Here is a 22,253-nt window from a genome sequence, read left to right as displayed (position 1 = left end):
AGGCAAATTTTGACAAGTTTATTCCAAAGGGGCAAGCTTTTTTTTTTTTTTTTTTTGTGGTATGCAGGCCTCTAACCGCTGTGGCCTCTCCCGTTGCGGAGCACAGGCTCCAGACAGCCAGACTCAGCGGCCATGGCTCATGGGCCCAGCCACTCTGCGGCATGTGGGATCTTCCTGGACCGGGGCACGAACCCGTGTCCCCTGCATCGGCAGGCGGACTCTCAACCACTGCGCCACCAGGGAAGCCCCAGGGGCAAGCTTTTAAAGAACACACTTAAGAATCTTATTCACTTATTCCTGACATCTTAACAAGCATGGGTTTAATTTTGAAAAATGCCACTTCAGAAATAAGCATTTAAAATATATCAGGTTTTACCACTGTCTATTCTCAGCAAGCCTAGCAGTTTAAGAGACATCTCAAAATCTTTCTCTTTGCTGAGCTGATGCTGTTAGAATGGCTCCTTGGAAAACTTAAGTGTCCTTACACTTGAATCCTTTAGTGTGCATTTAAGGAATCAGTGAAGCAGCTGTCTACGGTCAAACCAGCAGAGGCCACAAGAGAGCTATTTTTTGAGAATATTCAGTGGAAACTAGGGGCTGAATAGGACTATCATAAAAGAAAATTTGTAGGATAAGTAAGATATAAGTTGGAAACCTTTGGTACAGTCATGAGAGCTCACTCAGCAAAAACAAGCTTTCAACATAGCTATTGTTGGAATAAAACAAATGGCAGCGGCCATAATTCATGGTCCTGAGAAAAATAACATGGACTTTTATACTGGGCATTTAGGGATACAAAGAGATATGTGAAATCTATTACCCAGTGGGAGACCAGACATAAACACACAAAGATGCCTAAGAGGTCAAAGAAGCATGGACTGAGTGCCAAAGAAACGCTAAGGATAATTAGATCTTGACCTGTGCCTTTGGATGAGTTATCCTACAGAAGGGACAGCACAGTCTAAGTTGGAAATGAACCTGAATGTGAAAATGCTAAAACACTAAGTCAGAAGGAGTGCTAGACATCATTCAGTTCTGGCCCCTCCCTTCGTAATGAGGAAACAAGCCAAAAGAGAGTTAGTGACTTGCCAAGGTCCAACAGGCTGGAACTAGACTGTAGTCTGGGACCTCAGTCTGGTGCTCTTTCCCCTTCCTAGCTGCTAGGAAGCATACTTCCTACAGGTATATTGGGTTGGCCAAGAACGTTCATTCATAAGCCGCTACGGAAAAACTGGAACAAACTTTTTGGCCAACCCAATATTACAGCTAGAGAGTAGGGCTATGCGGTATTAGTAAGAGAGACAAACTCGTGTTTTAAAGGCAAGACTGAAGGGTTTGGACTTGAGTCTGTAGGCTTGTGGTTTTCAAACCATTAGTAGATGATCCCTTTATTCAAATTAAATCTGTCTACAGAGAACCTCAGTATCTTCAATGCACACATTTATGTTAAGAATTCAAACTTGTCACCATATAAATCCAATCAGTAAGGCTAGATAAATACAAAATTCTGAGATGAGTTATAGGTGGTAGGTTACATCAGCCTCAGCATCCATGATGATATGTTAGTCAAATGCTTGCTGTGCCCCAATTCAATCAGAATATCTGGAGGTATGGTCTAGGTATCAGTGTTGTTTTTGTTTTTAAATTTCCTTAGATGATTGTGATGTGCAGCCAAATCTGAGAACCACTGCCCTAAGTCATTGTCACAGGCTAGTTCAATGGTATTCGAACTTTAGTGTACATCAGAATCACCTGGAAGACTTATTAAATCAGATTGCTGGACCCCAAAGTGAGAAGGGGCCCCAAATTTACTTTTTCAAAACATGTGATACTAGTGCTGCTAGTACAATAACCACAAGTACTTAATCATAAAAGTCACCCGGATGCTTGATAAATAGAGATTCTTGGGCTCCTTCTGTGGGAATTTTGATTCAGGTATAATGAGTTTGTTTATTTTTTTTTTTAAGTTCTCAGATTATTAGTATGAGTCAAATCTAAGAAATATTGCTTAAGACAACAGGGAAAACTAAATAGCAACATGATAAGCTTTCAAACATCCCCTGACAAAATATTGAGTTGGGTAGTAACGTATTAATTTATATATAATCATCAGGCAGCAATATATAATACATAAAATGAGGGTTTTTTGTGGGGGGGGGGGGGCAGGGGGTAGTCAAGCATAGAATCAGGTGTGCAATAAAGAAATTTAGTAATATTCCAAGCATGAAGAACATTTGGGCCAAGAAGGTGGCAGTAGGAATCGGAAAGAAATGTAAGCAATTGAATGATTGTTACCAGAACTGTGGCAGCTGAGGGAGGATACAAAGATGAATATGACAGTTTCTCCTCAGTGAGCTGATAACCAATTCAGTGGTAACAAGGGACATAACGATCAATTGGATGCGGGTCTCGCACTGGAAGTGGGAAGAGACCCTTGTTTTACACATCATTTATAAATGTAAAACTATTAAGTAGGAATACATTCATCTCTAATTCTGAAGTGAACTTTCACACATTAAAGAATCCAGCAACAGTTACATAGTGGACATTTGCCCAACAAACCAGTTTATGAAATCATAGTCCAGATTATAGGGCAGTAACAATTGGCCTCCAGTACTCTTTCTAAGGCATTTCCCTTATATATGTTACTCTCCACTCAAATTCAGGGAGGCCCATTATCCAGTTGAAGATTTGTCCAAGAGGTTTTCTTTTGTACTGATCCTTCTATTTATTCACTCAGATAATCATTCATTCATGCTGACTCTGGACCCTTTCAGTGTTCTCAAACATTTCCAAAGGTTGGCAGGAACTAATAAGAGATGAAACTCAGACCAACCTTAGATCAGTTTGGGCTGCACCCCACAGGCCTGCAAGCCTTGTAGTTGCCCAACCTCGAGACTGAAGAAAGAGCCCCAAGGCAGGGACAGAGACAATGATTTATTGGATAGGGGATCCTACCCGTCCAAAACAAGGGGTCACCCTACCATGTAGGACAGACAACAGGCAGGCCATGGCAACCATATCTGCTAGTCAGGGGAGAAGGAGGCTACCATTCATAGGGGGAAATGACTGCAGGTTGGCTCATCAGTTACCAGGGAAACTAGCAGCTGGGGCAGGTCCCTCCCAGCCCCTCAGGGTAACAACCATCTCCAGGGCAGATGTCTCCCTTTAATAAACTAGCAGCTAGAGCCGTTCTGGCCTAAAGACTAAAACAATCACTAGCTGGGGCACAGGCCAAGCACGTTCGTGTGAGCAGGGTGTAGGTGAAGCAGGGACCAGTCGGGCAAGGGATGTACAAAGAGCAAGAGAACAGCCACCTTGAGCGGCCTGGCCATACACTCCACCCCACATACCCTGCATGACCCTTACAATCTTGGTTCACCCCTCTTCCGAGATATCCCTGGGATCAGGTACGTAGTGGTGCCCTGCAACCAAATACCGCAAATGCAATACAGACAACAAGCTGAAGAGCATCAAAGAGTGCAAGAGGTGGGCAAACTTCAGAGCCACGCCTCATCAGGTCAAATTTTCATGTTATTCCAGAGGACAACAACAGCATCTCGCTGTAGTTCCAGCAATCAAACTCATCTCGCAGTTAGGCCACCACTGTTGCCCAGTCCACAAACAGATTCCCTCCATTCAGACTAGGGACAAAATGTAAGATGTTTTAACAGGCACCAGACAGGGAAGGTCATGACCATTAAGCAAAATACAAGCAGTAACAGCATTCTGAGATGACACTCCCTTTGCCGCCATGCCGCCACGTCCTGCCCTGCAGTACCATCCTGCTTGTCCACCCTCAGTCCTCAGAGCCAGTGCCGAATGCTGGAGAGGTGGTGTAACAACTGACCACAGGCTAATACAATAGTGCCTTTCTCCAGTAGGGGGCCTGGATTGTTTCAGCAGTCTCAGCTGGGCTGGGTAGAAGACAGGTGAAATCTCTTAAGTCCCTTTCGAATCCTATTCCTCATGGCGCGGGAAAAGCAAACCACCAGGGACTTACCTGCCAGTCCCAGGGCCATTTTATAACGTGTTCCTGGGAATAGACCCTGTGGAGAGGGCAAAAGTAAGTTACTGTCCTGACCAATAGCTGGCAACTGTCCTTCAGTGGCCAACAGGTGAACTCGGCTTGTGTTGACTAGTTGCTTCTGGGTTATCATGGTGTAGGAAATGGGACAATTGCTCCTGGGATGTGTCACGTGTTGAGAGAGCTGGTTTCCCATCTGGGCTGTTAAGTAGTCCGTTCATAGCCCAGGAGCAGTGGGGTAATAAGGAAATGCCAGTGTACGTCATTCTTAATTGGCTCATTCCTGAACTTCATGGCCGGTAAAGTGGGTTCCTTGGTCACTATCGATGTCCATGGTGGGGTCCCATATGTCGTACACAGCTGTTCCAGACCCCAGATAGTGTGTTTTTGTGTGTTGCTCGATGACTCAGGTAGGCCTTATGTAATGTCCTCCACCTGCTGTAACTCATTGTTGGCAGCACAGAGCTGTTGTTCCATCACACGGTATCGTTGCTCTGCCCCCTTCCACAGCTGGGACCAGAAGCCCAAGAGTACCCTTTCATTATTTTGCCACCGCCTCAGGCCCCCACCAAACCCTTCTGGGTAACTGGCCACATTCAATTCACAAGCCTGTCCCTGAGTTAACATCCCTAAAGCTGGTGTCTGTAATTGTTTAGGAGTGGTGGGTCAGGGGTATGTTTGCCTTACCTGACCAGATAACACCCAATTATTTGATAGCGAATCCAGGTCCTTGCATTCTGTCTGTCTTCACCAGCCATCACCCTGCAGTCAGATGAGCCAGGAGCACGGGGCTGCTACCTTTAAACAGGAAAAAGACTGAGGTTAACAGGATGTCAATATAATGGAACAGAAAGACATCTCTCATGGTAGACAGCTACCACAGCACCCCAAATGCTGGTGGACAGCCACCTTGGAACTTCCCCAACAACGTTCCATTCCCCGTCCTTATTTCCCCACATCTCAGGGCTCACGGGAGTTTCCTCAGCCGCTTGGCTGGCTCACCAATTGTTGGGCTGCAAGCCTTGTAGTTGCCCAGTCTTGAGACTGAATAAAGAGCCCCGAGACAGAGACATCAGTGACTTATTAGACAGGGGGAATCTTACACGTCCAAAACAAAGGGTCCTGGAGCGACACTCCACCCCACCAGGCGGGTAGGCAGGCCATAGCAACAATCTCGCTACTTGGGAGGAAGACGCTACCAGTTATCGCGGGAATTGACCTCAGATTGGCTCATCAGTTACCAGGGAAACTAGCAGCTTGGGCCGGTCCCTCCCAGGCCCTCAGGTTAACAACCATCACAAGGGCAGATGTTTCCCTTTAATAAACTAGCAGGTGGAGCCACTTGGCCTAAGGACTAGAACAGTCGCTAGCTGGGGCAGAGAGCAAGCACGTTTGTGTGAGCAGGGTGTAGGTGAAGCAGGGACTGGTCGGGCAGAGGATGTACAGAGCAAGAGAACAGCCACCTTGAGTGGCCTGGCCATACAGACCATCGATCTATTTCAATAAGATATTTGGGAGAAAAAAAAGTGGTCTCAAAATAAGGGTGATGTGGATTTCCAGTAATCCTAACAAACCTTAGTCAGTAATTCTTGCAAAAAGAGAGAGGAGGGCAAGCTAGGGAATGCCCCTAAATCAGAGCAGGGTATTCAGGTTTCTAGCTGGGAGAGATTAAAGATCACCTCTAAATGCTCTAGAGAGCTGCTGAAGCAACAATGGCTGGAGATACTAAGGTGAGAGAGACAGAGAGAGAGAGAGAGAGAGAGAGAGAGAGAGAGAGAGAGAGAGAGAGAGAGAGAGAGAAGACGCCAACAGGTGAGCTGAATTCTGCTAACGGTATTTCACTGGGGAAGGAGGCTGAGAAATCCAGGCCTCACCAACCAAAGGGTCACTTCCAGGAAGGGGAGAGCCTGACAGAACCACTGGGAGTCTCCCAAGGCTGCAGCGACAGAACTGGCCACTGAGCCTGCGCGTCTGGAGCCTGTGCTCCGCAACGGGAGAGGCCACAACAGTGAGAGGCCCGCGTACGACAAAAAAAAAAAAAAAAAAAGATGTTAGTCAAATGTTGAAGTTACACGTGATGGAGGCTAAAAAGCTATGCCAAAAACCTTAAGAAAATGGTTAAAATGGTACATTTTTTTTTTTTTTTTTTGCGGTACGCGGGCCTCCCACTGCTGCAGCCTCTCCCGTTGCGGAGCACAGGCTCCGGACGCACAGGCTCAGCGGCCATGGCTCACGGGCCCAGCCGCTCCGCGGCATGTGGGATCTTCCCGGACGGGGGCACGAACCCGCCTCCCCTGCATCGGCAGGCGGACTCTCAACCACCGCGCCACCAGGGAAGCCCCAAATGGTACATTTTATGTATATTTTACCACAATAAAAAAAAATTTTTTTTAACAGTTTTCGACAGACTATTGTTCGTGCTAAAGAGATGCTCAGGACTCACCCTGACTCTTAGTTGAAACTAACTAACTTACCAGATTAACTAACTACCTACCAGACTCTTAGTTGAAAGGCTTGGCAGGCTATGATGTAGGAACAGGGTCTGTTTTGATAGGGGCTGTCAGGGAAGGCCTTACTGAGAAGATAAGAAGGAAGTGAGGGGCTTCCCTGGTGGCGCAATGGTTGAGAGTCCGCCTGCCGATGCAGGAGACATGGGTTCGTGCCCCGGTCCGGGAGGATCCCACGTGCCTCGTTGTGGCTGGGCCCGTGAGCCATGGCCACTGAGCCTGTGCATCCGGAGCCTGTGCTCCGCAATGGGAGAAGCCACAAGAGTGACAGGCCCGCATAAAGCAAAAAAAATAAAAATAAAAAAATAAAGAAGGAAGTGAGGAGGTGAGCTCAGGAATATCTGAGGAAGAGCTTGACAAACAGAACAGCAACTTAAAGGCCATGAGGTAGGAGCATGTTGTTAGCATGCTGAGTCTGCATCTGGAGCGCAGCAAACCAGGGAATCTGGTGGGAGGTGTGGTCAGAAAGAAAGGCAAGGCCAAGATGATGTAGTGCCTTGTGCCCAGAAAGGACTGGGTTTTAGGCTAAGTGATATGGGGAACCATAAGGGAAGGAGATGGGATTTGACCTGGCCTGTTTTAAAAGGATTATTCAAGCTGATGTGAGAAAGGGTTGAGATAATAGGGGGGCCGAGGTGGGAACAGAGTCGTAGATTACTACAGCTGTCCTGCGAACGATGGTGGTTTGAGAGGGTAGCAGTGGAGCTGGTTATTTGAAGGTCAAGCATCAGCAGGATTCACTGGGTAATTTTAAAGGGTCTAAGGGAAAATGAAGAGTGAGGGATCACTCCAGAGTTTTTGGCTTGTGCAGCTAGGTGAACTAGGAAGAAGCAGATTTGCAGTGGAGCAACAGGAATTCGCTTTGGACCCATTAAGATTAAGATGCTTAGCAGGCTTTCAATCTTAATTCCAAGATTAAGATGCTTAGCATGAGGCAGAGAACTGAATATGTGACTCTGAAGTTCAGGGGAGAGGCCAAGTAGGTGATACCAATTTGGGAGTCCAACTTCTAGGTGTTACTTGAAGCAACTGACCTGCATGAGATTACCAAGGTTTGACTGTAGATAGAAACAAGAAGAGATCTGGAAGCTTGAGGTAGATTCGGGTTATATGAATCTGTACTCATAGAAGCATCTGGGTGAGGAGGGTTGATTGCAGTTTGGGCTTCTAGTAACCGAGGTACTGGGTTTTAGGGCATGTTGGCAGGAATCCTGATGGTCTTTAAGAGCAGATGGCCAATCAGTGGTAGGTATAGCCTCCTTCTTGGCCTTACCTGTCACGAAGTTTGTGTTAGGAAGGGGGGATGTTGGGAGTGGAAGGTGGTCTACCTGGGGCAGACTGAGCTTTGCGGGTGCTTCCCAACCATGAAGCATAAAAGCTTCACAGCCCAAGAGCCAGGCTCCCTACAGGACGATGTCTGGCCTCTCTAGATCACCGCAGGCTGCACGAGAATGTGATGCACAACAGGGTCCTGCAGAGCAGAGTTCCCCAGTAGACGCAGTTTTCAAAAGGGCTGTTTGTGTGCAGTCTGGTCAGTCACCCTTGTTTGAGTGGAAGGTGACAACATAAGTTGCAGTCTCATGCTGCTGATCCGGTCGCCAGCCTTGTTCCATTACATCCACGTGCATGTCTACCCTTACTCTGCCCCTAGTGTGTGTTGACATTACCGTTTAACTCTCAAGGAACAACTGCATTTCCTTTCCTTTCAAGTTCTCAAACAGGACCTCACTGTGTCCCCCCAAGTCCTGTCAGCTCATTTGAAAGGGTTTTTCGGGCATCTCCAAGGATCCTCAGCCAAATCTGCCCATGAAATTAATAATAATAAAGCCACACATGGTGCCAGGATGGGAGACACCTAAGAGGACAAGCTTGGTGACTTCTATATATATATATACACAAACGACAGCAAAAGAGAGACACATCTTTTGGAATTGGATTAGACTTAGTTGGCAAAACTAGGAGTCATGCTTCCTGTTTTCTAATGCTTGTTCTTGAAACAGTTACTGGAGCAGCACTGAATCATTTTCATAAACCGGGCCTTTCTGCACTTTTCACATTACCCTGTAACCAAACACCCTCCCCTATGCAGCTGCTCTGAGTGTGGGACAGGCCAATGATGAGAGTTCCATGTTGGGGCCTCAGAGGTGCATGGCGCTTCTACACAGAGCCACACTAAGAGGAGGCAGGGGCTTACCCAGTCCCCATCTTAAGGCAGCTTTGGGTATGGATTCATTAAGCTTGCAAAACGGGCACCCAGAGAATGTGCAGCAGTAAAGATACTTAGGGCACAACACAGTGCCTTAAATGCGGAAGGATTTAATACATGTTTGTTGAATGAAAAGGATAAGTGAGATTGAGAACCAGAAAAACTGGTACTTGCTAGGCTCTGCCACCACTTCAAGTGGTGTGCAAGTCTCTTTGCATTTGGGGGCTTTAGGGTCCTCACCTGTAAAATGAGAGGATTGGACAATATGACCTTCATCAGCTAGCTTCATCAGCTTCTCACAATTAGATGATTAACCCCTTTCAGGACGGCAGACTGGAGAACAGTTAAACGCATGGCCTTCAGAGCCAGGCAAGTCAGGGCAGGAATTCCAGCTCTGTCACTTAGGGTATGACATGGCCAGTGCACTCAAATTCTCCAAGCTTTCTGTACCTTCAAGTAACAAGGTTATTGTGGGGATTGAACGAGATGCTACAGGAACTTATTACAGAGCCTGGTATATAGTAACTGTTCACTTACTGATAGCTGTTATCATTATTGTCAGGATTGCAGAGATGGTGGTGATGAATCAGAAAGAAAGCCTCTTGGAGAAGTCAGAATGTGAGCTGAGCCTTAACAACTAGGTGGGATTTAGAGAGAGACCTGGGGGGAGTAAGGTGGGAGAGAGGGGCTCATAAAGGGCAAGGGTCATATACAGGCGGTAGAACAGGACGGGTATCTCAGGCAGTGGTGGGAGCTGCAAGGAGAAGAGAATTACCCGGTAGGAGAGGCCAGGGAAGTCACAGCCCATAGGGCACACATGGGTGCTTACGTCGGGCTCTCGAAGGAAAACTGCACATAGGAGGCTCCATGACCCCAGTACTCTTTCTAAGCCCCTGGATCCTCCCTACTCCCTAAACGTTCAAACTCTGGAGGAGGGATACAGAGCAGCTGTCACTTCTAGGCCATAGAGTCATTTCAAACGCTGTCATTTTTCAAAAGTGAATTTAATTCTGTACGTTTTATTCCATAGATATTAATTGACCTTCTGTGCTCATACTGAAGTCAGCAGAGACTAGAGGCAGAAGTGGAAAAGCCTTCCCACTCGCAGATGAAAACCAAAAGACCAAATTAGTGCTTTGAGAAGAACACCCACAAAGGGATTTTCCAAAACGTGCACCACCTTGTTTTATAATTCAGGGCTTGAAAGAGAAGCCCGGTTGCCTGTCTGCAGATGCAGCACACAGAAGGCTGATAGCTCAGCTCGTGAGTGTGCATTTCAGGGACAAGGTGTTTGCTGGGTAGCACAACCTGTACCCCAACTTACTTTCCTGGGCACCCCATTCATTCCAGACAAGAGGGCTAGCCAGGTCAACCTGACACAGCTGCTGAATTATCTATACGCTCCCAGCACACCCCACCCTCTCTCCCTGCTTAGAAAATAGCTGAAAGCCTCCTTAATCAAGAAAACTACAGTGGGAAGCATGTCGAGGAGACCTCCCGCCAAACTACAAAACCATGACGTACTTAAGTAACGTCCAAACACCTGCAAAGGAGAACAGTGTGGAAATGTTAGAGATGGGATCACCCATGAAATCAGCTGTGTAAATGAGGATGTACAGCATGGTTCTATTTGTCCTTTGACAACGTAAACATTGCATGTTTTTCATTCATTAGAGACTGAAATAAAAACGTACAGCCTTCGTCTCACAAGGAGATAAACCACTGCTGTGTAGATTTTGTCTTCCTTCTCCAACCATTTTATCGTCCAATTCCTCTGACTTGCTCTCAGCTGAGGAGACCCCTGATGTAACTTCAGGGGCTCCAGAACCACCCCCATTTGCCTGTGATCCTAACGAAATGCTCCTCATCACAGAATTATTTCTTCACGGTCAAGTTTCCTACAGAACTCCAGGAGGCTCCTGTTCAAAGGTGAACACGCCTACCCACAACACTGAACACTTTAATGGTCATTCTCACCTGTGCAGCAAGTCATTTCTCAGGTAACCAGCCGCCAAGTTGGAAAAGGAGAACAGGGTCTTGGGGATGGGTTTTCTGGAAAGTGAAATGTTGAAGAGAAGAGTCCAAGGTACAATGTACTCCAGAGCAGAGAGCTCAGCCATTGCCCAGGAAAGTCAGCAGAGTGGAGTCTGCTGGGCATCCCAGAGTTTGTTCCTTTGGGATCCTAGAGTTGTATTTCCATGCAGTGAGCACAGCAATGGTGGTGGCAGGCTTGCTCTTTCCATACCTGTTCTTTAAAGCTACACCGCACAACAGGGGCCCCTCTTGTGTGGCCTTGGGCAGCAGGAAGCCCAGAGCACCTGGGATATTGGGAACAAGATACTGAAGAGAATGTTTCATGATGGTTCCTGTTGGCTCCTGGTTTTGATATTTCGTCTGGGTGGAAATCGTGCACATCTAAGGGGACTTTTGAATAAATATGCCTCAGCTGTCCGTGTTGCTGCACCAACGCTGGCAGGTTTGATGCTAAAAAACAAAATCTGAGGGCTTCCCTGGTGGCGCAGTGGTTGAGAATCTGCCTGCCGATGCAGGGGACACGGGTTCGTGTCCCGGTCCGGGAAGATCCCACATGCCGCAGAGCGGCTGGGCCCGTGAGCCATGGCCGCTGAGCCTGCGCGTCCGGAGCCTGTGCTCCGCAATGGGAGAGGCCACAGCAGTGAGAGGCCCGCATACCGGGAAAAAAAAAAAAAAAAAAAAAAAAGTCTGAGACGTTCTACTTCAACTGGTAGAGGTATGATATGGTATGGTCCATAGCCCCTAGGGGGTCCTTTGATGTCCTTTTCATAACAATACTAACATCATCTGCCTTTTCCTCTGTACTGGCATTTTCACTGAGAGCACAAAACTGGTGCTAGGTAGGTAGGTGCCTTAACACAGTCCAGGCAGTATTCTTCACTGTATTCCTCACTGCTAGGCACTGGCAAGGAGAAAAGCCATTCCCACTTAAGAATGTCCTTTCTGAAGCAGTAAAAAAATATATTAATTTTATTAAATATTAATATCTTTTCAATATTCTGTATAGGGATGGTTGTCTTGAGGAAAAGCACTTGTACAGTTGAGTTGCAAGCTGAACCATCCTCAATGCATGGAATGCCATTTCAAAAGAAGGAATAACAAATATGATTATTCAGACTTGATTACTTGGCAGACATTTTTGCAAAAATTAATGAAGTAAGCCTGTCACTGCAAGGAAAACAAATGTCCATATTTGTTGCCATTTGCTAAAATTTGAGCTTTCAAGTAAAAATTAAAATTTTGGAAAGCCGGTACTGCTACTTAAAGACTTTTCTGGGGCTTCCCTGGTGGCGCAGTGGTTGAGAGTCTGCCTGCCGATGCAGGGGACACGGGTTCGTGACACGGGTTCGTGCCCCCGTCCAGGAAGATCCTACATGCCGCAGAGCGGCTGGGCCCGTGAGCCATGGCCGCTGAGCCTGTGCGTCCGGAGCCTGTGCTCCACAGTGGGAGAGGCCACAACAGTGAGAGGCCCGCGTACCGCAAAAAAAAAAAAAAAAAAAAAAAAAAAAAAAAAAGACTTTTCTGATGAGGTCGGTAATGGTGTAGATGAATGTGACCTTTTTTATCTATACTGAAACACGTTTCAGTATAGATAAAAAAAGATCTAAATACCTCAGCTGAATGAGTATTTTTCAAATGACCAATGATTTGTTATGAACCATGCATGGGTAAAAGAACCAAACTGCAAGACAGACCTATGGATTTTAATACAACAGGGTACAAAAAAATTCATTGATATGGTTTCAGATTCCTCACTGTAACTGACCTTTAAGAAACTACCACTTGTCAAGTACTGATATAGCATCAAAGACTAATATCCAAAATTATCTGGAAAATCTATTTAAAAAACTGTGTGAGACCTCATTTTCTTCCTATACCTCACCAAAACAATATATCACAAATTAATGCATAAGCAGACATGAGAATCCAACTATCCTCTGCTAAGCCAAACATTAAAGAGATTTGAAACATCTCTTTTCACTAAGTTTATTTTTTAGAGATATATAGTTATTTTTCATGAAAAATTTATATTTTACATCAAAATGGGTTTATTTTTGTTATTTTTAGAGGAATTAATAAGTATTTAAAATATATCACTTTTAATTTCTAATATGGTAAATATCAATCAATATAATCCACATTAACCAAAGCATAATTTTTAAGTAAGTTAAAAGGAGTCCTGGGCTTCCCTGGTGGCGCAGTTGTTGAGAGTCCGCCTGCCGATGCAGGGGACACGGGTTCGTGCCCCGGTCCGGGAAGATCCCACATGCCGCGGAGCGGCTGGGCCCGTGAGCCATGGCCGCTGGGCCTGCGCGTCCGGAGCCTGTGCTCCGCAGCGGGAGAGGCCACAGCGGTGAGAGGCCAAAAAAAAAAAAAAAAAAAAAAAAAAAAAAAAAAAAAAAAAAGGAGTCCTGACACCAACAAGTTCGAGAACTACAGGTCTGGTGGGGACTTTGGGTCGAATCAGCTGAGGTCCCAGTCACGACTCTGCTACTAATGAGCTATGTGATCAGGTGAGGACCATATGGCTGGTGCACAGTTTTTTACACATGTAAGATAGCAAAACTATTCCTCCCTCATAGGCTTGTTAAGAACATGAAACAAAGCAAAGTAATATGCCTCATGTCTGGCACATAGTAGGAACTAAAAAAAAAAAACTTTTTAAAATTTAGTTTCTTTCCTATAAAAAGATTTTCTTTCCAGTATGTAAGACTTCTCTTTTAGTAGGTCTAAAGTCATAATCTTTGTAATGCTTTGAGGATCATCTGCTAGACAATTTCAAGACCTCCAAGAAAGGAAATCTCTTCATATGAGATTTTAGGAGCTGGAGGGCCATTAAGGGCTGCAAGTCTCAGGGTCACATGAGCTACAGATTAGTTCACCAACCTGCAAAGAACACAGCGTCTACTCTAGGGACTTCCCTGGTGGTCCAGTGGGCAAGACTCCATGCTCCCAATGCAGGGGGCCCAGGTTTGATCCCTGGTCATGGAATTAGATCCCACATGCCACAACTAGGAGTCCACATGCCACAACAAAGATCCCATGTGCTGCAACTAAGACCTGGAGCAGCCAAAATAAATAAATAGATAAATAAATATTTTAAAAATAGAATAAAATAAAAATTATATAAAAAATAATGTCTACTCTAGGATTGGGTGGAGGGAAGGTGGTGGGACTAGAAAGGGAAAAAAAATCTGCTTTAGGGGGAAAAAATATGCAGGTGAGTACATCCAAGCTGATGTATAGGAAGAGGGTGATCTGACGTGTGGCATCCCATAAGAGAATTGAAAGTTTGGCCCGGAGTTTTCCTGAACTTATGCTTTTTAAAGAAAATGTTGTGCTATGATTCATGTTCTTTTAATGAAAATTTGGGGGACTTCTCTGGTGGGTCCAGTGGTTAAGACTCCATACTTCCAATGCAGGGGGCCGGGTTCAATCCCTGGTCGGGGAACTAAGATCCCACATGCCACACAGTGTGGCAAAAAAAATTAAATTTTAAAAAATAAAATTTTACTGATATAAGTGTGGATTCACATGCAGTTGTGAGAAATAATACAGAGATCTCATGAACACTTCACCCAGTTTCCACAGTGGTAAGATCTTGCAAAACTATAGCTCAATATCACAGCCAGGATACCGTCTTCAATACCATCCACCCATCTTAGATCTCCCCAGTTTCATCTATACACTTTTGTGTGTGTGTTTAGTTCTATACAATTTTATCACATGCTCAGGTATCCACCACAGTCACCTGACAACTGTTTTCCATTTCTAAGCTTTTCTCATTTCAAAAGTGTTACATAAATAGAATCATACAGCATGTCACATTTGGGGATTGGCTTTTTTTCACTCAGCATTATTCATCCAAATTGTTGCATGCATCAATACTTCACTCCTTGTTATTGCTGACTGCTGTTCCACAGTGTGGATGGACCGCAGTTTGTTTATTCTGTTGAACAACATCTGGGCTGTTTCCAGTTTGGGGCTATTACAAATAAAGCTGCTATGAACACTCACATACTGATTTTTGTGTGAACAAAAATTTTCATTTCTCTGGGAAAATGCCCAAGAGTGTCATTACTGGATTGTATGGTAATAGCATGATTCATTTTATAAGAAACTGCCAAACTGTTTTCCAGAATGGCCGTAGCTTTTACATTCTCAGCAGCCGTGTATGAGTGATCAGTTTCTATACATCCTTGCCAGCAACACCAAACACCAAATTGTTGTCACTATTTTTTATTTTAGGCATTCTGATAGATACGTAGTGATATCTCATTATTGTGGTTTTAATTTGCATTTCCTTACAGACTAATGATGCTGAACATCTTTTCATGTGCTTATTTGCCATCTGTATATCATCTGTATTCAGAAACATCTCTTCATATCTTTTGCCCATTTTCTGTTTGGATTTTTTTTTTAACTGTTGAAAATGGTTTGTATTGAAGTGGAAATCCGCTTACTTTTGTCCATAAAGCCCATCTGGCAAAATTTATTTAAGTGGAAGTTAGCTTTACCCCACAGAAATTTCAGAGGTGCTAAGGGTTGTTTATGCCCACCTGGTAAGTACCAGTTTTTAAGATAGGGTCAGAAAACAACAAAGCACATTGGCTCCCTAGACGCTTGCCTTCTGGGGATACAGATTCACACACATTCACACATTCACACACACACACACACACACACGATACAGATTCACACACATTCACACATTCATTCACACACACACACACACACACACACACACACACACACCTCTGCTGATTCATATGCATTTTTTCGAGCAAAAGGATGCCAAGCCCAGTATGAGCTGCTTCAGGTGAAGACATGGACTGAAGGGGCTTGTTTCCACCTATAGCACCTGGCTGTTCCACAGTGATGGTCTTGAGGACCACCTGGGCACGACTGAGAGGGTTACCCAGGCTGATTACTGGCTCAGTCTATAGATACTGGGCCCAGAACAGACTCAGTTTCCAGAGAGTCACGTGGCCAGGGGTGTCTGGGCAAGAATTAAGGAATGGACTGCAAATGCCTCTAACCTGGGGGGGGGGGGGGCTGGAGGATAGGAATTGGAGAGCAGGCGGTGTGGAGGAAGGTGGCTGCTGTGTATTATTCGACCTTAGTCAGCAATCCCAACATTTCAGTCCTCTGCCCCTACCTACCTTATCAAGGCTCTTAACTTATCAGCACCGGCCAGCACTCCACAACTTGGAAAGCTTTTCTAAGCCTAACAAAAGACTTTAAAAATTTATGTGGAAGTGCTCTTCATTTCAAGCTTTGATTCCACTGTCTGCACATCCTTTCATGTCTCATGAAAAGACTCATCGCACTGACCTTGCCCTGCTGAACACGGCTCTACCACTTGCTCAGAGGAACTGAACATGTCTGTTTTCTCCGTCAGAGAAGAAAGACAAAACTTTCCATTTCCATTTTCTCTTCAGTTCCTTTTAAAGCATAAGCTGACAGTGAAACACATTGATTGGATACGTTATTTTTAACTGAATTTTTAATAGCAAATAATTTGTTCCATCTGAGAAAAGGCCGATGGCATTGTCACCAACCAGGCACAAATTGGGATGGATTATTTCCAGCATTTTTAAAAAAAGTTTATTTAGATACACATAGCACTGGTCAGTCAGTGTCATTGGCATTTCCTGACGCTGAAGAGGGGCCAAGCCCTTGGCTGCTCCTCTCATCCCTTGAGGCCACTTGCCTCTCACAACATCAAAGACCTTTTGCTCACCACACCTCCACCCGTCCGTGGTTTCCGCCAACAGTTTCAGGGTGGCCGTGGAGGGGGGGGGCATGTTGGTTCCCATTGTGGGGACAGTTCACAGTGAACCTAACCCAGCCATTGGCGAAGGCATTAGGGGGTGTCACGCATCAACAGCCACTGGGTACTGTTCCCAAAGCACACAGCCCCTCACTTGAGAAGAGGGGGCAGAAACAGCCAGCAAGCATTTAGGGAGGACAAGAGATGAGATGGTCCTAGGGCCCCCATGTTGACCCATCCAGCTCTCATCTGCCCTTCAGGGACTCCAGAATTCAAGACATCCATGAAAAGGAAGGAAAGAACAGTTACTTATACACCCATGTTTATAGCAGCATATTCACAGCAGCCAAAAAAAGGTGGAAACAACCCAATTGTCCCCAGATGGATGAACAGATAAACAAAATGTGGGGTATAACTGTAGGTGGGAATGTAATTTGGGGCAACCACTATGGAAAACAGCATGGAGGTTCCTTAAAAAAACTAAAAATAGAGTTATCACATGATCCAGTAATCGCATTCCTGGGTATATATCCAGAAAAGATCAAAACTTTAATTTGAAAAAATACATGCACCCCAATGTTCACAGCAGCACTATTTACAATAGCCAAGACATGGAAACAACCCAGGGTCCATCAACAGAAGATTGGGTTAAGATGTGGTGTAGGGCGGAGTCAAGATGGCGTACTAGGAAGACACGAAATTCACATCTCTGCACAACAAGGGCACCTACCAGGCACTGGTGGGGGACCACGGACACCTAAGGGGATGGGAGGAACTCCCAGTGACTGGGTAGGACGTGGGGTGTAGGGGGGAGTGAGGAGGGGAGGAGAAGTGGAAGCGGGACGGGACTGGCATCCGAGGGGCGGCTGGGGGAGGGGAAGGGATCCCACGCTCGAAAGGGGAAATTGGAAAACCATTGGGAGGGCAGAGGATCAAAAGGGAGTGTGGCCAGGTTTCCCCTGCCCACTTGGGCCCCCAGAAGCCTGATAAGATCCCAGGCCTGCTCCTCTGCCCATCTAGGCCCCCTTCAGCCATGTGGATCCTGAGGGAGTTGGGGGGAGGGAAGGGGGAGCAGAAGTAAAGGCCGGACCTCTGGGACCTGCACGTCTGAGGGGTGGCTGGGGGAGGGGAGGAGCTCCTACACCCAGCGGGACCCACCCACAGTTAGGGGTCCAGTGGCAAAGGGGAAGACCCTGGGGGAGACAGTGAGGGAGGGTGCGAAGGAACGGAAGGGAATGCGACCAGCGCTTTCCCTGTCCACTTAGGCACCGGGAAGCCTGTTGGGCTCCTGGGCCTAATCCTCTGCCCTTGGAGCCTCCCTCCAGCCACACAGAGTCCAAGCCCCGCCCCTACACCCCCACCCAGGGCCCCACCTCTACACTCGGAGAACCCCTCTGAGACCCCCTCCAACGATCGGGGCCTAAACCCCACCCACACACCCTCACTCTGCGCCCTACCTCCAAACTCCAGAACTCCACACTCCAGAGGCCCTCCTTTCCACGCGCTGCTGCTCCCCTTCTGCGCAGGTCCTAAGCAGAGGCCCCGCCCCACACTTGAACGTCGCCCCACCTAGGCCACACCCCCACCACCTTTTAAATTTTTTTTTCTGTTGTGGTTTTATTTAACCTTGCTGCAGTTGTTTCAATTATAGTTTTATTTTTCCTAATATATATTTTATCTTTCTAATTTTATTTTGTTTTTTATTCTTTGATATTGTACTGCTTTTTTTTCTTTCTTTCTTCTTTTTTTTTACCATGCCACGAAGCTTGTGGGATCTTGGTTCTCAGAACAGAGGTCAGGCCCAAGCTCCTGTGGTGGGAGCTCCAAGTCCAAACTGCTGGATTAAGAGAGAACCTTAGACCTCAGGGACTATCAATCAGAATGAGGTCTCCCAGCAGTCCTCATCTCAGCACCACGACCCAGCTCTATCCAACTGCCTGCAAACTCCAGTGCTGGATGTCTCAGACCAAACAACCAGTAAGGTTGACAGGAATACAGCACCACCCATCAAAAAGGAAAAAAAGAAACGACAAAAAAATTTGTTACAGATGAAGGAGCAAGGTTAAAACCTACAAGACCAAATAAATTAAGATGAAATAGGCAATGTATCTGAGTAAGAATTCAGAGTAATGATAGTGAAGATGATCCAAAATCTCAGAAACAGAATGGAGAAAATACAAGAAACATTTAACAAGGATCTAGAAGAACTAAAGAGCAAACAGTGATAAACAACACAATTACTGAAATTAAAAATATTCTAGAAGGAATCAATAACAGAATAACTGAGGCAGAAGAACAGATAAGTGAGCTGGAAGATAAAATTGTGGAAATAACTGCAAGGGAGCAGAATAAAGAAAAAAGAATGAAAAGACTTGAGGACAGTCTCAGAAACCTGTGGGACAACATTAAACGCACGAACATTTGAATTATAGGGGTCCCAGGAGAAGAAGAGAAAAAGAAAGGGTCTGAGAAAATATTTGAAGAGATTACAGTGGAAAACTTCCCTAACATGGGAAAGGAAATAGTCAGTCAACTCCAGGAAGCACAGGGAGTACCATACAGAATAAACCCAAAGAGAAACACGTCAAGACACATGTTAATCAAACTATCAAAAATTAAATACAAAGAAAAAATTATTAAAAGCAGAAAGGAAAAGCAACAAATAACATACAAGGCAATCCCCATAAGGTTAACAGCTGAATTTTCAGCAGAAACTCTGCAAGCCAGAAGGGAGTGGCAGGAAATATTTAAAGTGATGAACGAGAAAAACCTACAACCAAGATTACTCTACCCAGCAAGTATCTCATTCAGATTCGATGGAGAAATTAAAACCTTTACAAAGAAGCAAAAGTTAAGAGAATACAGCACCACCAAAGAAGCTTTACAACAAATGCTAAAAGAAATTCTCTAGGCAGGAAACACAAGAGAAGGAAAAGATATACAAAAACAAACCCAAAACAATTAAGAAAATGGTGATAGGAACATACATATTGATAATTACCTTAAATGTAAACAGATTAAATGCTCCAACCAAAAGACACACACTGGCTAAATGGACACAAAAACAAGACCTATACATATGCTGTCTGCAAAAGACCCACTTCAGACCTAGGGACACATACAGACTGAAAGTGAGGGGATGGCGAAAAGATATTCCATGCAAGTGGAAATCAAAAGAAAGCTGGAGTAGCAATTCTCATATCAGACAAAATAGACTTTAAAATAAAGACTGTTACAAGAGACAAAGAAGGACACTACATAATGATCAAGGGATCAATCCAAGAAAAAGATATAACACTTGTAAATATTTATGCACCACATGGGAGCACCTCAATACATAGGGCAAATGCTAACAGCCATAAAGGGGGAAATCGACAGTAACACAGCAATAGTAGGGAACTTTAACACCCCTCTTTCACCAATGGACAGATCATCCAAAATGAAAATAAATAGGGAAACACAAGTTTTAAATGACACATAAAACAAGATGGACTTAATTGATATTTATAGGACATTCCATCCAAAAAAAAACAGAATACACTTTCTTCTCAAGTGCTCATGGAACATTCTCCAGGATAGACTATATCTTGGGTCACAAATCAAGCCTTGGTAAATTTAAGAAAATTGAAATCGTATCAAGTATCTTTTCTGACCACAATGCTATGAGACTAGATATCAATTACTGGCAAAAAATCTGTAAAAAATACAAACACATGGAGGCTAAACAATACACTACTAAAAAACAAAGAGATCACTGAAGAAATCAAAGAGGAAATCAAAAAGTACCTAGAACCAAATGACAATGAAAACATGACGACCCAAAAGCTATGGGATGCAGCAAAAGCAGTTCTAAGAGGTAACTTTAGAGCGATACAATCCTACCTCAAGAAACAAGACACATCTCAAACAAACAACCTAACCTTACACCTAAAGCAATTAGAGAAAGAACAACAACAACAACAACAAAACCCAAAGTTAGCAGAAGGAAAGAAATCATAAAGATCAGATCAGAAATAAATGAAAAAGGAATGAAAGAAACAATAACAAAGATGAATAAAACTAAAAACTGGTTCTTTGAAAAGATAAACAAAATTGATAAACCATTAGCCAGACTCATCAAGAAAAAAAGGGAGAAGACTCAAATTAACAGAATTAGAAATGAAAAAGGAGAAGTAACAACTGTCACTGCAGAAATACAAAGGATCATGGGAGATTACTGCAAGCACCTATATGCCAATAAAGTGGACAACCTGGAAGAAATGGACAGATTCTTAGAAAAGCACAACCTTCTGAGACTGAACCAGGAAGAAATAGAAAATATAAACAGACCAATCACAAGCACTGAAATTGAGACTGTGATTAAAAATATTCCAACAAACAAAAGCCCAGGAACAGATGGCTTCACAGGCGAATTCCGTCAAACATTTAGAGAAGAGCTAACACCTATCCTTCTCAAAATCTTCCAAAATATAGCAGAGGGAGGAACGCTCCCAAACTCATTCTGTGAGGCCACCATCACCCTGATACCAAAACCAGACAAAGAGATCACAAAAAAAAGAATACAGGCTGATATCACTGCTGAACATAGATGCAAAAATCCTCAACAAAATACTAGCAAACAGAATCCAACAGCACATTAGAAGGATCATACACCATGATCAAGTGGGGTTTATCCCAGGAATGCAAGGATTCTTCAATATATGCAAATCAATCAATGTGATACACCATATTAACAAACTGAAGGATAAAAACCTTGATCAAAAATATGATCATCTCAATAGATGCAGAAAAAGCTTTTGAAAAAATTCAACACCCATTTATGATAAACACTGTCCAGAAAGTAGGCATAGAGGGAACCTATCTCAACATGATAAAGGCCATATATGACAAACCCACAGCCAACATCATTTTCAATGGTGAAACACTGAAACCATTTCCACTAAGATCAGGAATAGGACAAGGTTGCCCACTCTCACCACTATTATTCAACATAGCTTTGGAAGTTTTAGCCATAGCAATCAGAGAAGAAAAAGAAATAAAACGAATCCAAATCAGAAAAGAAGTAAAACTGTCACTATTTGCAGATGAAATGATACATGAATCTTTAGAGAACCCTAAGATGCTACCAGAAAACTACTAGAGCTAATCAATGAATTTGGTAGAGTAGCAGGATACAAAATTAATGCACAGAAATCTCTTGCATTCCTATACACTAATGATGAAAAATCTGAAAGAGAAATTAAGGAAACATTCCCACTTACCACTGCAACAAAAAGAATAAAATACCTAGGAATAAACCTACCTAAGGAGACAAAAGACATGTATGCAGGAACCTATAAGACACTGATGAAAGAAATTAAAGATGATACCAACAGATGGAGAGATATACTATGTTCTTGGATTGGAAGAATCAATATTGTGATAATGACTATACTACCTAAAGCAATCTGCAGATTTATTTCAATGCCTATCAAACTACCAATGCCATTTTTCACAGAACTAGAACAAAAAACTGCACAATTTGTATGGAAACACAAAAGACCCTGAATAGCCAAAACAATCTTGAGAAAGAAAAACGGAGCTGGAGGAATCAGGCTCTCTGACTTCAGACTATACTACAAAGCTACCACCCACAAAAGTAAACTCAAAATGGATTAAAGACCTAAATGTAAGGCCAGACACTATAAAACTCTTAGAGGAAAACAT

General features: G+C 44.2%; 1 long non-coding RNA gene across 5 annotated transcripts in view; it reads right to left on the bottom strand.

The window, feature by feature from the left end:
* LOC131742711 (uncharacterized) overlaps positions 1 to 22,253 on the bottom strand; it is a 587,718-nt gene that overhangs the window by 486,775 nt on the left and 78,690 nt on the right. For 3 of the 5 annotated variants that reach the window (XR_009331519.2, XR_010836911.1, XR_010836913.1), the window contains exons 5-6: positions 4,715 to 4,825; positions 2,154 to 4,049 (exon numbers count right to left, since the gene is read on the bottom strand). This is a non-coding gene — a long non-coding RNA (uncharacterized lncRNA). Of the gene's footprint in view, positions 1 to 2,153; positions 4,050 to 4,714; positions 4,826 to 22,253 lie in introns of those variants that run through there. The other 2 variants (XR_010836914.1, XR_010836912.1) reach the window with 1 other exon arrangement.

The sequence above is a fragment of the Kogia breviceps genome, chromosome 15 (assembly GCF_026419965.1).
Source record: "Kogia breviceps isolate mKogBre1 chromosome 15, mKogBre1 haplotype 1, whole genome shotgun sequence".
Classification (NCBI taxonomy): Eukaryota; Metazoa; Chordata; class Mammalia; order Artiodactyla; family Physeteridae; genus Kogia; species Kogia breviceps.
Note: the sequence above shows the minus strand (reverse complement) of the source record. Positions and strands in the feature narration are given on the sequence as shown.